At 36.1% G+C, this 15,541-nt stretch overlaps 1 long non-coding RNA gene across 3 annotated transcripts; it reads left to right on the top strand.

The window, feature by feature from the left end:
- The first annotated feature begins 92 nt into the window (after positions 1-92).
- On the top strand, positions 93-15,487 carry LOC131532311 (uncharacterized). Of its 3 annotated transcripts, XR_009268873.1 has the most exons (5): positions 93-4,628; positions 6,993-9,521; positions 9,647-11,383; positions 13,842-13,953; positions 14,216-15,487. It is a non-coding gene; the product is annotated as an uncharacterized LOC131532311 (long non-coding RNA). The 3 variants fall into 3 exon arrangements; XR_009268869.1 differs by having other exon boundaries at positions 6,993-11,383; XR_009268874.1 differs by lacking the exon at positions 6,993-9,521.
- The last annotated feature ends 54 nt before the right edge of the window (positions 15,488-15,541 follow it).

Raw genomic sequence — 15,541 nt, forward strand, 5'->3', positions numbered from 1 at the left:
TATATATATGATAAATATAAATGTATTTCAGACACATACAAATATGTTGCTGATATTTATTTATTTAATTGTATTTTTTGTCGTGAGGTCAATGAAAATATCGGCAAGATATGTGAAAATCCGAATTACTGACTTATAGCTAGCATATAAATCCCTTACTATTATCCCTAGGAGTATAACTGTAGCTGTCTGAGATTAACTAATGAGTTCCTAATGAGAATGGCAGTATGTTTGTAAAACGGAAGCACTGAAATTGAATTTCTGTTGGTGAATCAGCATACATACAATATCAATTCATTTGTTCACCTGGCACGCAGACTCGCTGTTCTCCCTGCCAAAGCGGGTCTCACTACTAATGAACGCTCTGATGCCAATAAAGCCCTCTAATTCACTCATCTTTCTACCAGCATCACTCTGGTGACTCAGTGACATAAAGTATGGAGAGACAGAGTTGCCCTGGAACTGCTGCATTATCCTGCCATTTTCTTGGCCTAAATTCGATTTTCTTTGTTTTTTTTCTTAGCTTTTGTTAACTCGCTTTATTTGTGTGATTCCATAAGAACACTAGAATAATAACAATGAGTTTGAGGATGCGTTTGTATGATTGGCACAAAACTAGCTCAAACTATGCGATCATCTTTGTTTGCAGAATTAAGTGTTCCTACTTGAAGAGTAAAAACAAAAATCATATTCCACACCTCCTGCTGTTTCTATCCTTTCATGGTTTATTAAATGAAGAATACAATCAAATACTAATAGGATTGAGGTGCTATCTGAGAATTTCCTCTCCCACCCCTCAGGCCTGAGGTTCCTGGAGTTGAGGTTTGCACAGGAAAGCAGTTACCATATTCACATGTCTCCGTAATTGAGAACACTGCTTGGCAGCCCATAGTGGCCTCTTAGACAAATGTGTCCAATACTCCCTAATTAGTTGGTGAGACATCGGGCAATCTATACTTCGAATGTGATCTGAATGAAAACCTCAAGAAACAGTAGGCCTCTCTGCCGTGGATTTCGTCGTTTCTCGCTCAACAATGAACAGAGGCTTTGTTCCACTGGATTTGCTGTCGCTCCCTTCCTGCAATAATTATCAGAACCTTTTAATAAATAAACTTGCTCACAGTGTCCTTCACGTACTGTACAGCACTTGCTTTCAGACATTCCTTTACTATATGAAACGGCGACATGGAGGCGAGCTTGCTAGAATCGAAAAATCGTTTAATTGAATCAACCTTTGCTCTGTTGTTCATTCGATTCAATTTGGCAATGACGCTCATCTGAAGTGATTTTTTTTTTGTCTTCTTTCACAGAGCAGATAGGAGAAAAATAGCTGGGCAAGTAAATACGGTGGCCGGTTTCTTTTATAGAAGAGTAGACTTTCCATTAGCTGCAATTTTTATCAATCAGTACCTTGGTTGTGGAGTGGATCAATGGTCTGTCGCTATGGCAACCGGCACAAAGTGATGGGTAATTCCACAAGGTGAGGGGAAGGATCCTGTGAGGTGGCAAAGACAGACAGGATCGATAAGGCCCAAGATAATGAGTGTGAATGCTCAATCCTGCCAGCCCTCAGTCCTGCCTCTCTCAGGATAGCTGCTCCAAGCTGTCAAATAAAGGTAGACAAATAAATGCAAAAGTGGATCAATTAATTCATGATATTTTCTTGTATATACCATAGGTTTATAGACAAAGGAGATCCGCACTCATCTAAAAAGGCTTATCATTTATTACTCAGAGGTCACTAAATAGTGCAAAAAGGTGCAAGAGTGCAAAACGCTTTCGGGTATTAACCCTTGTGCTTGTGTATATACCATATACATCTTATATATCAGTCTCTTGTGCTCACCAAGGCTGCATTATAATGGCTTTCTATTTGAACATTATTTTAATACAACTGTGTGAGTTTATATCGGTAAATCCTGTTTGCTAGCATTAGGAGGGATGGATGTACGTTTCAGGTTGAAAAACTTTTAGTTTTTTAATCTTAAAAGTTTTTACTTTTGGCATAGCAAATGAGCCACAGATCTCCTGACCTCTCCAGATTAATACGGTGTTTTCAGTCTAATTACAAGCAACAATGAAAGAAGATTACAACTGGAAGAGGAATGCTAGAAATTCTCCCGTGTGAGGTTAAACCAATGCGTTAAGCTGTTGCGGTGTGATGCTTTTGCTTTTTACCCCAATAGTGGTTTTAGTACAGGTTTGCTACCAAAGCGCCATTTGGTTTGATTGAACATCACCTCATGCTTGTACTGTATATCACAAGTTTACAGTTAATATATTCACCACAGTACATATGTATGACTGTATCATCATTATTCACTGGATAATGTTAATACAACCCATGCTTTCCTTTCCTTTTTCAACATGGAGATCACATTATTCATAGGTTAATGTTAATAAAACCCATGCTTTCCTTTTCTTTTTAAACATGGAGATCACACATAGAGTCATCCACCACAACTGGAGCCATGTTGAGTCTTGCCTTTGTCTATCTGGGTCAGATGCCAGAATTGTAACCTTAAAAATTACAATCAAACTACCTTAAGAAAACAAGAACGAGAGTTAAGAAGTCAAGACACATGTTTTTCGCCATCATGACTGAATTCACTACTCATGTGTTTACTACTGAACTGTTGACGTAGTGTATTATAAAAGTAGCTTAATTAGTTAATTAGCAGTAATCACCACTTGTAATACTAGTTCTCAACCTGGGGACCGGGGCCCACTAGAGGGCCTCAGCAAACTTACAGGGGTGAGGGGCTGCAGGATGAGTTGGATGTATTTTAATTAATAAATTATGCTTAAATTGGTTCCAAGTTAAAAAATAAATAAAAATAAAATAAAATATGTATCAATAAATAATTATATTTACAATTAATTAAATAAATAATTAAATAAATCTGTATACTGCAATCATATTTATTTTTTCTCCTCCATCTTACTAACTTACTGCTCTTCTTATTGTTTTTAATATTGTTCTTATTGAGTACCATTTGTTTCATGAAGCTTCTGGGATAAAAAAAAAAAAAAGAATCATTGTTAATTAATGTATCGAAACTCCCTATATCTGTATGTATGTATATAATATTAAAAAAATGTTAGAAACAATCAGCTTTGTGATATTTACAGCAAAAGACCTAAAGTATCTTACTTATCATATAACTGTTGATTATTATGTTGTGTTGCACAATCAAGAAGGTTGTGAGACTTACAAGGTTATGTAAGCTAGTAATATTTGCATAGTGAGTCTGCGATCACTTTTCCTTGTTAAAAAAAACTGGAATAATTAATGCGGTAGTGAGATACTTGCTGTTTTGCAATGTCAAGCCAACAAAAATAACAGCAATGCAAAATATGCTAAGTAAATATAATTTTATGGGTTCAGGAGGAAAACATGAGGAAAAACTGAGTGTGCATGTTTAAAGATATGTAAGGGATGTGTGATGCCAAAATGCTACCGATAAACATCTTCACAGTGTGAAACATTTCCTTGATGTATTGTATTGTGGTCTAGGTAATGTGCTGTAGCAGCGGATGCAGTCGATGTTAATAATATGGAAGAATCATTTGGGAGCAAACAATGTAGTTCCTCAAGGATGTCTAATGTTTAGACTGCAGTTTAGAATGTGTAACAGAAAGGTTGTCTTCAATGTTTAAGAGGTAATTTCAGGTCATCGATGGTTGTGGCTTTCAGAGACGTGACCTCAGGGCTGCAAAACATGAATGTAGTAAACGATAAAGAATGCAGTTGAGAGCTTATGTCTAAGCTACATAAACGAGCCTGCCCCCAAAATGATTTCTGAATTAGTCCGAATCACGATCATGTCACCGCCTCATTGTTAAAATGCATGATTTTAAATGGATGCCAAGGATAAAGCAAGCTGAGCAACGTGATTTACCGCTGCACAATGTTTAAAGTCAACATGAGTTGGATAGAGCCTCATTAATGTTTTGTAATATTTGTATGATTTGTCTCAGCCTGTTAGAAAAGGGGCTATGCATGACATTAAAACATGTTACAATGGAGAATTGTTAAAGGGAAATGCTTAGTTGGGATCACATTTTGCACAAAGCTACTTAAAACGTGATTAGACAAGAAGGCCTCATTCACAGACGCAGTTATAATTGCAACATGCTCAGGATGGCTTGGCTGAGCTTTAAAATCATTGTGTTTTGAGGCTAATTAGGGCTGCTTTAAACTTCAATATGACATTTTCAGCTAGACTTTGTGATCTTGATGTGACTTTTTGATCTTGTTGTTGTTGAAAATATTGTATGCGGTATGTCATTTTGATCTTTGGGGTTTTGACCATGTGGAAACAGCTCAGCGAGACTCGACATTAAAATACATGCTCTGACTTCGGTGGGAATTTGAAGTCATTAAAATAACTTGTGAAAAGGAGCGGTGCGAAGCCCATGAACTGAACGACTAACAAAAGAGGATTTCAAGGGAAATGTGTACAAGAATTAGTCCTAATTCTTGCTTACTGGTCACTAATAAGATTTGTTTCTATTTCATAATCTTTTTGCCTAGCCACATTTCCATGGACCAGAGTGCAGGACCAAATGCTCTAAACTGGATGACCTCTCACCTCCACAGACGAATGGATTCTGAAGAACGTCAGGTACACTAGTGGCATTAATTTGACCAAAAAAAACAGTAATATTGTGAAACATTATTACAATTTTAAATAACCAATTTCTATTTTAATATATTTGAAATTTTAATTTATTCCTGTGATGAAAAAACTGAATTTTCAGCATCATTACTCCAGTCTTCAGCGTCACATGATCATGAAATCATTCTAATATGCTGATTTGGTGCTCAAGAAACTTATTATTAATATTATCGATGTTGATAACAGGTGTTTTGTGGAAACTGTCATACTACTTTTACAGAATTCTTTGATGAATAGAATTTTTTTTTTCCTATATTATAAATGTCTGTCAGACTGACCCCAGACTCTTAAACGGTAGTGTTATATTTAAATATTACAACTGTTTTCATTTCATACTCTTTCTTTGACAACATCAGCTTTTTTCTTTTTTTTTTTTTTAAGCAGTCAGTGGTCAAAATCATTAATAATTCTCTGTTGATAAGTAACTGGGAGCATATTATGTGTTATTTGTGATGTCACAAGTACTCATCGATAAAGAAGTTGTCATGTTGAGTTAGTTTAAGAGGGCTGTATGCTGTAGTCTCGGTTTCAAAGGCTGTGGACAATCGGTGCCAAACGTCTGGCAACTTTGCCCAGCCCTTACCACTGTCTCTGGGCACCAGTGCTACAGAAGGCTGTAAAATATTAATCAAAACTGTCCGATCAATAACTTCTCAAAGGCTAATAAGTGCTGTCATATTTTTGTGATATGTGGAGCCCTCCAGCATTTAGAGCGTGCCGAGATTTATCGAAAATCCATTGTGTGGACGAGAGCATGAGGTAATGCAGCACTTAGTAAATGAAGTAAAACCAAAGTCTACTATTAAAATTTATGATTTGTATTTAATTCACAGAAGTCGCATCACGTCTGTTCATTTGAACTCTTTCAACCTGGTCTGCTTACCTCCATACGGTCGCCCGGCTTCCGTCTGATTTGAATTGCGTGTGTTTTATTCACTTGTGATGTATTTCACTCTTGGTCCTGTCATCATGAAACAAGCTGTGAATGCAGTTATGTCATTTTCTGTCCATTAGTGTCATATGCCATATCATATGGAACAGAAATGGAGGCTTAACTTTGGCTCAGGGCCTGGCCTCGCTGTCCATTATATTGCTTATGAATAGTACAATAGCTCTGATGCTAAGATCTTAATATCTTTTCAATATTAAATTTCATCTCTTGGAATTTGGACCAGTTTGTTTTTAGCATTTTTGTTATTCTATTAGTCTCTTATACTATTACTATCACTATGTATTATGCTATTTCACAAGAGAATGATACATCAGTATTGATTTTATTTTACGCTATTCTGTTCTTAAGTAAAAGAAACAGTCATAGTGAACCTGATTAATATCGCCCAGACAGATGTAATATTTAACTTTTTATGGATCCTGATAATTACCCACAATACCCTGCTCCAGTCCCTCAGTCACTTGACTTGATCCATCACTCATTTGAAGTGTCTCATAACACTCGCTTATAGTTCATCTGCACCCATATCACAGGGCCATTCAGGTGTCAGGCTTTTTTGGGTCACCTTGTGGATGGGAACCAATTCGGAACAGGAGAAGTAATAAAAAAATAACAGCTTCTCAAAAGCTGAAGGTGGCATTACCTTCAAAAGCATTGTACACTCTTAAAAATAAAGGTTCCAAAAGGGTGTTTTTGCAGTGATGCTATAGAAGAGCCATTTTTGGTTTTCCCAAAAGAACCTTTCAGGGAACAGTTCTTAAAAGAACATTTTTTAAAAATCGATTATAAAGAACCTTTTCTGTATTTGAAAGGTTCCATGGATGTTCAAGGTTCTTCACAGAACCATTGATGCCAATAAAGAACCTTCATTTTTAAGAGTGTAAGCCAAGATATGTATGAGTCAAGATTTTGTATTTATGTATGTATTTATGAATGAAATTAATACTTTTGTTCAGCAAGGATGCATCGGATTGAACACAAGTGACAATAAAGACTTTGAAAATGTTGTAAAAAAAATCTATTTCAAATAATTGCTGCTTTAAGCTTTCTAGTCATCAAATAATCATATTTTAGTCATAATCATATTTTCCACAAAAATATCGATATTGAGCAAAACAAATCAGCATATTAGAAGGATTTCTGAAGGATCATGTGACACTGCTAAAATTCAGCTTCACCTTCACAGAAATAAATTGCACTTTAAATTATATAATAGAAAACAATTGTTTTAAATAGTAATAATTTAATGCCCTCAAATTTTAAAACAATAGTGTAAACCTCTTAATTTAGTCACTATAAATCTTTAAATGATATAATAACTGCATGTATATCTTTGACATGATTTTTATTTATTACAGTGTGGCAATGATGATATGAACAGACAGAAAAAAGAATGTGAGGATTAGGTGTCTCTCTCTTAGATCTGCTGTCTGTCATCGCCAGGTTAACTTCTTTATGAATCAGTCTCCCCAGGCTGTTTTCAGAGCAGAGAGGGGAGCATGTATATTTAAGCTTGTGCCGCTTTTATAAAGGAAACTTTTGCCGTGTTAACAAGGTCAGTTTCATTACTTTGCATTTTTGGAATATCTAGCCAACAGAAAGATTTTTGCAAATAGCAGGTGTCACACTGCCGCAGCCGTTAGGACAGCTAAATGCCTTTTGAATTTTCAATGCATTCAGATTCCCACCACTGGGAATGCTAGCACTGAGCATGTCAGATTAATAAATATTTGACAATATGTTTTTTTTCTTAGTCATGCCAATAACTATTTGTCATCAATGAAGCAGAAGAAACCAGGTCACAGGCAGTAGTAAAGATGATTTATGACAAAGTAACAGTCGGTCCTGTTTTAATGGTTCCTTGGCCTCACGCAAGACAAGAAAGCATTGATCTGGCTTTTACGACAAGTTAACCTCTCAGGAATGAGTTTTAATAGATTTTGAAACAACTATTAATAGGAAATAAAACATTTATGGCCACAGTATTTTATGCACAGAGCAAAAATCAATAGATCTTTAATGAAATTAAGCTTGTGCAACTATTAACAGCCGTTTCAGAGATGGATTATTGTGGTTAGGATTTGCCTGAGTGCTTACTCATTCAAATGTGAAAAAGGTTGCAATGCCGTTTTGAAATGACCCTGGTATAAGAGAGAAAGAGGGAGCAAGAGAATAGTCGGTAGCAGATTGTTGCATCTGGTGTTGGCCTCTCTTGTTACTAAAATGCCAGTCCTCACGGTTGCTATGCCGCTGTATCAAAGTGGAGGATGGCGCATGGGAAGGATTGTGGGAATGTAAAGCTGCACAGCAAACAGAGGGTCACCCAGCCGGATTCAAACAAACTCGTCTAGCACTCCTATTCAGTCAAAAGTTCAATCAGTCACCATGGATACCTTCTCTTCTAATGAGCTACAAATGTTTCAGTTGATGTTGATTGAATTGTTTTACCAGCCAAGGATGTTTATTGGAGTCACTGGGATTTGAACTGGCTGTGATGGATAAGCTTTTTCCATTGTTCTTGGGTTTTTAGCATTTGTAATATTAGAGAAGTTGCAGTGTAAGAAGAGGCAGTCTTTCTTTCATTTTTTTCTTTTCTTTCTTTCTTTCTCTGTACAGAAAAGGCCTTGTTTTAAAGTCTAATTACACTAAAAAAAAAAAAGTGTAGTAACCGTTTTCACTCATAAATTGTGATTTCACCAAAAAATATTAAAAAACAAAATAATGGCAAGTAAAAATTCTTGATCTAGAAAGATTAAAATAGTATTTCTTGTAAAACATACACCAATAATCTTTATTTGCAACCTCAAAGAAGTCACTGTGTGTGCATTTTTTCATACTTTGGTTAGTCATAAATAAGTTGATCATATGTCCTCTACATTTTCCAAGTGTTCCAAGTATACAAATACACTATATAAAAAAAATAATAAAAAAATGTAAAATAATTGGAGTATGCTTTACAAGAAAGTACTCTTTCAATTTCAAAAATTCACGCTTAATGTGTTACTTGCTATTTCTAAATACTAATTATTTGTGAAATTAACAGCAATTTCTGAGTCAAAATAGTTTCCTAGTTTTTTTTTTCAGGTAAATCCTACACCAAATTGTTTTCAGTGTAGTGTTTGTTTTAAATATGTTTGTGTCTTGGCATGTGACCCCATTTAAGGTCTTCAGTTTGTGTTGACATCTACGTTTTGGTTCCATCTTGGAAATATTATCTGTAAAAAAAAAAAAACTAAAAAAAACTTTGTTATTGAACATTTAGTCAGACTTAGCCCTGTCAAAAACTGTTAAAAATGACTCTGCTCATTTAACCCAGAATTCCTTCCTTGGTGGCTTGTCTGTCACCAATTATATCTCTCTGTTTATCCTTTGACAAGTTAATTCACATGCATGTGGACCGACGGTGAAGGCTTGTGGATCTTTCCCATCACACTTAAAACACAGCCGACCACCCTCTCCTCTCTCAAGTAGGCTTTTCACAGAGGCTTTAGGAAACTGTTTAAGGTATTTGCCCTTTTTTCATCTATTCAACTGCAGCAGGCAAATCCTGGGAGGCAGAACCTGTTGATATCCCATAAGGGGCTTATATGACTCATCGTAGCCTAGATGCAACATGCTTGTTATTTGAACAGCTGCATCTCCACTCCACACTTTTATCAGGCCCATTGTGATCCTGCCATCCTGCGCTTTTCCTACTTGTTCGGAAAGCTCTTGACAAACCTACCAAGAATTGGTCATAGAACAGACGGCTAGACAGTTTTTTGGGTGGAGGCTCGGGGCTGAGGTGATTGTGATTCTCATTGCGCTTCAGTTTTTCGAGATGAAGATCTGGTGTTGGTGGACTTCATTTAGCATTATTCCACTAAAAATCACTTGCACTATTCAAGGTAAATGATCTGGTGTTTTTACATTATAATTTTCAAATGTACACATCTGAAATGTTTATGTTGAAAGCCTGCAGCTTCTTACAAAGAACAGCTTTTTCTCTCTCTTTTTTTTTTTTTTTCCACAGGGCAGCTTGATGGATGATGCGCACACACGTACCTCCTCACACCTCATCTGGCCGAATGCATTCCTCATGCAATTAGTCCTTCTGAAGTTGCTTATTAGTTGGATCTCTTCTTTGTGGATAAGTCCTTTCACTGAACTGTCACAGCTCCTGGACAAGCCTCTCCAATCCACAGCCATTTACAAATGAATGGGGCACCATGCAAACCAAACAGAGCACATCCTTTTCCTGCTCTTTCACATCTTTGGTGAAAAGGAGGGGGAAAAACTCAATTTGTATTTGCGCAGACCATAAACAAACATCGGTCAGATCAAATGAGGCATTCAGAGCCTGAAGAAAGGTCAGAGAGAAAGGGGAGGGAGAGATAGAGGAGGGATTGAAGGAGGTGCAGAATGGAACTCTCCCAGTGCCAATTCACAAGCTCTGGGCTTTTATGAGGGTGTCAGTTCTGTTGTCAGACTGACGATGTAGAGAAACAAGTCAATGTGAGGGCGGAGGACAGCACACCTTCCTCAGGTACCTGCAATGTGACTGTAAACTAACCAACACCTTTAGAGACAGCCGAGGCCACAGCCAAATCACCTTTCCCGCATGAAACCTAGAGCACCAGTGGTACTGCAAAGCTTTTTATGACAGAGAGTTTCTTCAAAGAGAACTCAATACAAGCCCTTCAGATAACTTCAAGTTCTTCAAAAGAGCATTAAATTACATGCACTGTTGAAGAGATTACTATGGCTATATAAAATTAAGGAAATCCTAAATTGGCAAAAAAGAGAAAAATATAGATTGGTAAATCATTAGCATGGCATAAAAAGTGTCTGTCTGTCTATCTGCCTGTCTGTCTATGTATGTGTGTGTGTGTGTGTCTGTCTGTCTATTTATCTGTCTATCTGCCTGTCTATCTATCTGTCAGTCTGTCTGTCTCTCTCTCTCTGCCTGTGTGTGTCTGTCTGTCTATTTATCTTTTTGTCTGTCTGTCTGTCTGTCTGTCTATCTGCCTGTCTGTCTATGTGTGTGTGTGTGTGTGTGTGTCTGTCTGTCTGTCTGCCTGTGTGTCTGTCTATCTGTCTATTTATCTGTCTATCTGCCTGTCTATCTATCTGTCAGTCTGTCTGTCTGTCTCTCTCTGCCTGTGTGTGTGTGTCTGTCTGTCTATTTATCTGTCTGTCTGTCTGTCTATTTGTCAGTCCATCCGTCATTTTGATTATATTAATGTTCACAATATAGAAAATTTCTGCTTTTAATAATTCTTAAACTATTAATCTTTCTAATCTTAGATATATTAATCTATTTATCTTTGTTTTAATTAAAAAAAATAAAAAATTTAAATATAGGAACATTTTTGGCTTCAGATCAAAAATAAATTCATAGCTGACTAAAAACTACTTTTCCCAAAACTCTCAGCAGTGGATGACATCACTCTGCGTGTTTGTCTAAGTGCTTCAGTTGAAGCAGTCAGTCCAGCAGCCGATGGCTGTCACAGTCTCCTGCCAAACACACTCCATATTCACAATGCAGTTTAATTAATGACATCACTAAAAGGTTTGGTGCAATGAAGTTTGCATCTAGTTCAATTTCCTAAGTGCCTCTGTATCCCTTTCTAAGCAACAGCAACACAGAGTGAGACAGAGCCATCAATAATGCACCTCCAAAAGAGGAGGCCAGCTACAGCGAGCACCACCGAACTCAGGAGAGAGGATTGTCAAAATGAGAAGATTCCTCACTTTGTACAGGATCCAGGTGACTGTACACTCTGATTATTTTTTTTTTAGGCACTGTACATTTGAACTGTCTAACAGGTAACAGGTTTACACACAGATGAAACCAAAATAGAACTTTTCTGTCAGTTCACACTGAAATCACTCAATAGATCACTTGATTTTTGACTCCAAACGACTAATGGAAAACTGAGAGTTGTGTCTTGTAAGCTTTCTGGAAGGAACATGCTTGTAGTGACTTGTTAAGTGAAGATAAAAGGGGATTCCTGTGGAACACCACAAGATCTTGTGTATAGTTGATTAATCCATTTCATTCAGTCACAGCTGCAGCCTTTTCATGAATTCTGTCTCATTCCGTGCACAAAGGTTATGCGTATTTTGATGTATGGTCGCCGTGTAATTGACTGATAAAATACACATAAAGATACGGTTTGTGCACATAAACTGTATTATCCTTGTCCTGCTTGCTGAAATGCTGTGTTGGGGCACAAAACAGGAATTAGTCATCAGCTGTTCATTTGTTTAAACCTGAAAAGTAAAGATGTGTTTTCATGAACATGTCAAAATGAACAAAACGGAATCCTATTCCTTCCATTTCTTCTGTGGGATAAAAAGCGAACAGTAATTCAACCTCATTAGCCTCTCAAAGAGCAGAGCAGAGTTTAATCAGGACTCTCAAAGATGTGAGTTCCATATATGTGAATGTGACTGCGCAGTTAATTTAATGCATGTATCCGGGGCTGTCTATTAACAGCAGGACTTCTCTTATCATTTCCTCCTGCAGCGGGTGAATGAGCACAAAATCATGAATAAGGACAAAGAGAATCATTCATAAAGCAAGTTCATATTGTTTAATACAACCATAATGTACAATTTGTATTGTCAACACTTCAAATTAAGAAAACCTTTCTCATTAGCATTTACATCACCATTCAAAAGTTTGGGGTCAGTAAGGTTTTTTTGAAGAAGAGGAGACATATTACTTTCATTCAGCAAGGTTGCATTAAATTGATCAAAAATAAGAGTAAAGATATCTGTAATGTTACAAAAGATTTATATTCAAACACATGCTATCAAATAAAAAATAAATGTACGAGAAAAAAAGTCAGAATTGCGACATATAAACTTGTGAGAAAAAGTCCGAATTGCAAGTTTATATCTTGCAATTCTGAGAAAAAAAGCCTGAATTGTGAGATAAAAGTCGCAATAACCTTTTTTTTATTTTTTATTAAGTGGCGGAAACGGGCTTCCATGGTTTTTATTAAATAAATGATCATAAAAATAAATAAAAGAACAAAATAAAAATATATTTTTTAAAAACTTACCAATCCCAAACTGACAATCGAAGACATAGATGCCACCCATTTAATTTGTTCAGGTTGCCACTTGTAATTGATTTTCAGGGGCATTAAGGGCATGTTTTCTATTAACGACGTGACCCTGGGCCACAAAACAATTTATAAGGGTAAATTATTATTTATTTATTTTTTGGTGTATGGTCTGTTCGGATAGGACAATATCTGGCTGAAATACAACTATTTGAAAATCTGGAATCTGAGGGTGCAAAAAAATCTAAATATTGAGAAAATCGCCTTCAAAGTGGTCCAAATGAAGTTCTTAGCAATGCATATTACTAATCAAAAATTAAGTTTTGATATATTTACGGTAAGAAATTTACAAAGTATCTTCATGGAACATAATCTTTACTTAATATCCTAATGATTTTTGGCATAAAAGAAAAATCGATCATTTTGACCCATACAATGTATTGTTGGCTATTGCTACAAATATACCCCAGCGACTTAAGACTGGTTTTGTGGTCCAGAGAGAGAGAGACACACACACACACACACACACACGTGTTTGTTTTAGTGGTTTACGGGGACTCTCCATAGGCGTAATGGTTTTTATACTGTACAAACTGTATGTGCTATTACCCTACACCTAAACCTACCCCTTACAGGAGACTGTCTGCATTTTTAGATGAAAAAAAAAACACCATTTAGTATGTTTTTTTTAAGCCTTTTGTTTCACGGGGACATAGGCAGTGTCCTCATAAACCACCTTCAAATTGTAATACCTCTGTTCATACCCATGTTATTATACAAATTTTGTCCCCGTAAACCACAAAAACCAGTACACACACACACACACACATATATATATATATACATATATATATATATATATATATATATATATATATATATATATATATATATATATATATATATATATATATATATATATATATATATATATTTATAAGAAATATACTTTCATGTCTTTATTATTAATCCTGTCAATACTGTGAATTTTTTTTAACACACATTCTCAAAAATTGCATTGGGAATTACTTTTACCAATAAGCTAAATTTTAAAAATTACTTATTTTTTTGACAACTTTCATCAGCTTTAATAAAACTTGTAAGTGATAAAGCCACAGATGCATTACCCTTCCTTGTCATACTGTCTTCTAGAATGTGCTGGAAGAGGACCAGCCAAGCTTGGGTGTGCACAGTGCAGTGATTTATAACCTTGATTGTCAGCCAGACTGATGTCTGAGGTCTTGTGAAGCCCTCAAGTGGCGAGGTGAGGAAGTGTAGACGTTAAGGTGCAAATAACTTTAATAACACACCTCTCACCTCAGCCATGCAATAAACACTTAAGATTAAATAGACACCACTCCTTTAGAGCTAGTGACTCTATGTGTGATGATATTCCTCCAAATAATCTTTAAAATCAATATATCACTCATCAAGCAACAAATTTCACTTATCAACCTTATCTCTTGATTTTACACTTGAAGGCACTGAGTCTTGTTCACAGTGATGAGTCTTTTTTTTTTTTACAGGCCTCTCCATCCCTCTGATGAAGCACTTAGCCCACTTCTATTTATAGCAGCAAGAGCGGCACGATCGATTATTCAACCTGACTCTGATTCTGCCTTCTCATGAACTGTTATTCAATAACCATGGATAAAATTAGACATTACCATCCTGAGGGGACAAATGGCACCGAGCGAGAGAGAGATTGTAGAATGTATGGCTGTGATTTAACAGGTCAAGATTTCCTTGTCTCAATAGGCCAAAGTTGACAAACTTCTGCATCCTGCACAGCTGGACAGCAGTACCTGGATGTGTAGCTAACGTGAAGCAGCACTTCCTCTATTTCACCCTTCATTGCAGAAACAGCCAAGAGAAAAGAAAAAAAGGCACAGACAGACATAAAAGAGACTTGAGTTAACAGTTACCTCTGTTGCACCCATGTCTAATCATGTCCATTTATTAAGTATAAAAATGCAAATTTCCATTGCCAAAATGACAACTGCATTGTCACCCAGCCAGTTTGTTTTCCTTTAAGCTATCGTTGCAATAAATTTTATTGGAACAACTGGGATGATTAACTTCTGATAGTATCCTAATTGTATCTCTCTGGCACCTCATGTCTGGATTAATGCCAAGAGGAACGTCCAATTCATAATTTTTATTTGAAACGGGACAGCCACTAACTATCTGCATATGGACTCTAGCTGTTGGGTCTGGACAGGCCACTAACAGGCTTAGCTTAATGAGAAGCAGATGAATGTCAGTGACAAGGCTTAAGACCAGCACCTGTTATCAGAGGTGCCCTTCATGCCACACACAACAAATGTCATTTTTTGGAATCTGGCACTAATAATCTTCAACTCTATTAATGTTATGTTAATATATGCAAGTCTGTCTATTTATGTATTTTTATTTTCAAATATTTTATTTAATAATGTAATTGTTTATTTCGTTCTTGTTATCATAATTATTAGAGTTGTTATTACTGACACTGAGTTCTAGCCTATAAATTATGACTCATAAACGTTTGAAACTCTGCAGTGGACAGTCAGTAATCTGTGCACCTGCGAAGCGCAATACACCAACAAGCCAGCAGAGGGACCCAAGGAATCAAGATAAATAAATAATAATAATAATAATAAATATAGGAATAACGTGATTGAATTTGTAATTTGTAGTAGGCTAAATATGCACGTGATATGAACTCTCCATGTAATTATGCATATATGAGCGGTAACAGGATCAGTGAACTTTCAGAAAATAAGTTCAGGCTTTTTGTATAAATGGTTTAATTCACACTTATGTTATCGTGGTCTTTGGCTTTTTTTGTTTTGTTTAAATTGTTTGTTTAA

The sequence above is a fragment of the Onychostoma macrolepis genome, chromosome 02 (genome assembly GCF_012432095.1).
Source record: "Onychostoma macrolepis isolate SWU-2019 chromosome 02, ASM1243209v1, whole genome shotgun sequence".
Classification (NCBI taxonomy): Eukaryota; Metazoa; Chordata; class Actinopteri; order Cypriniformes; family Cyprinidae; genus Onychostoma; species Onychostoma macrolepis.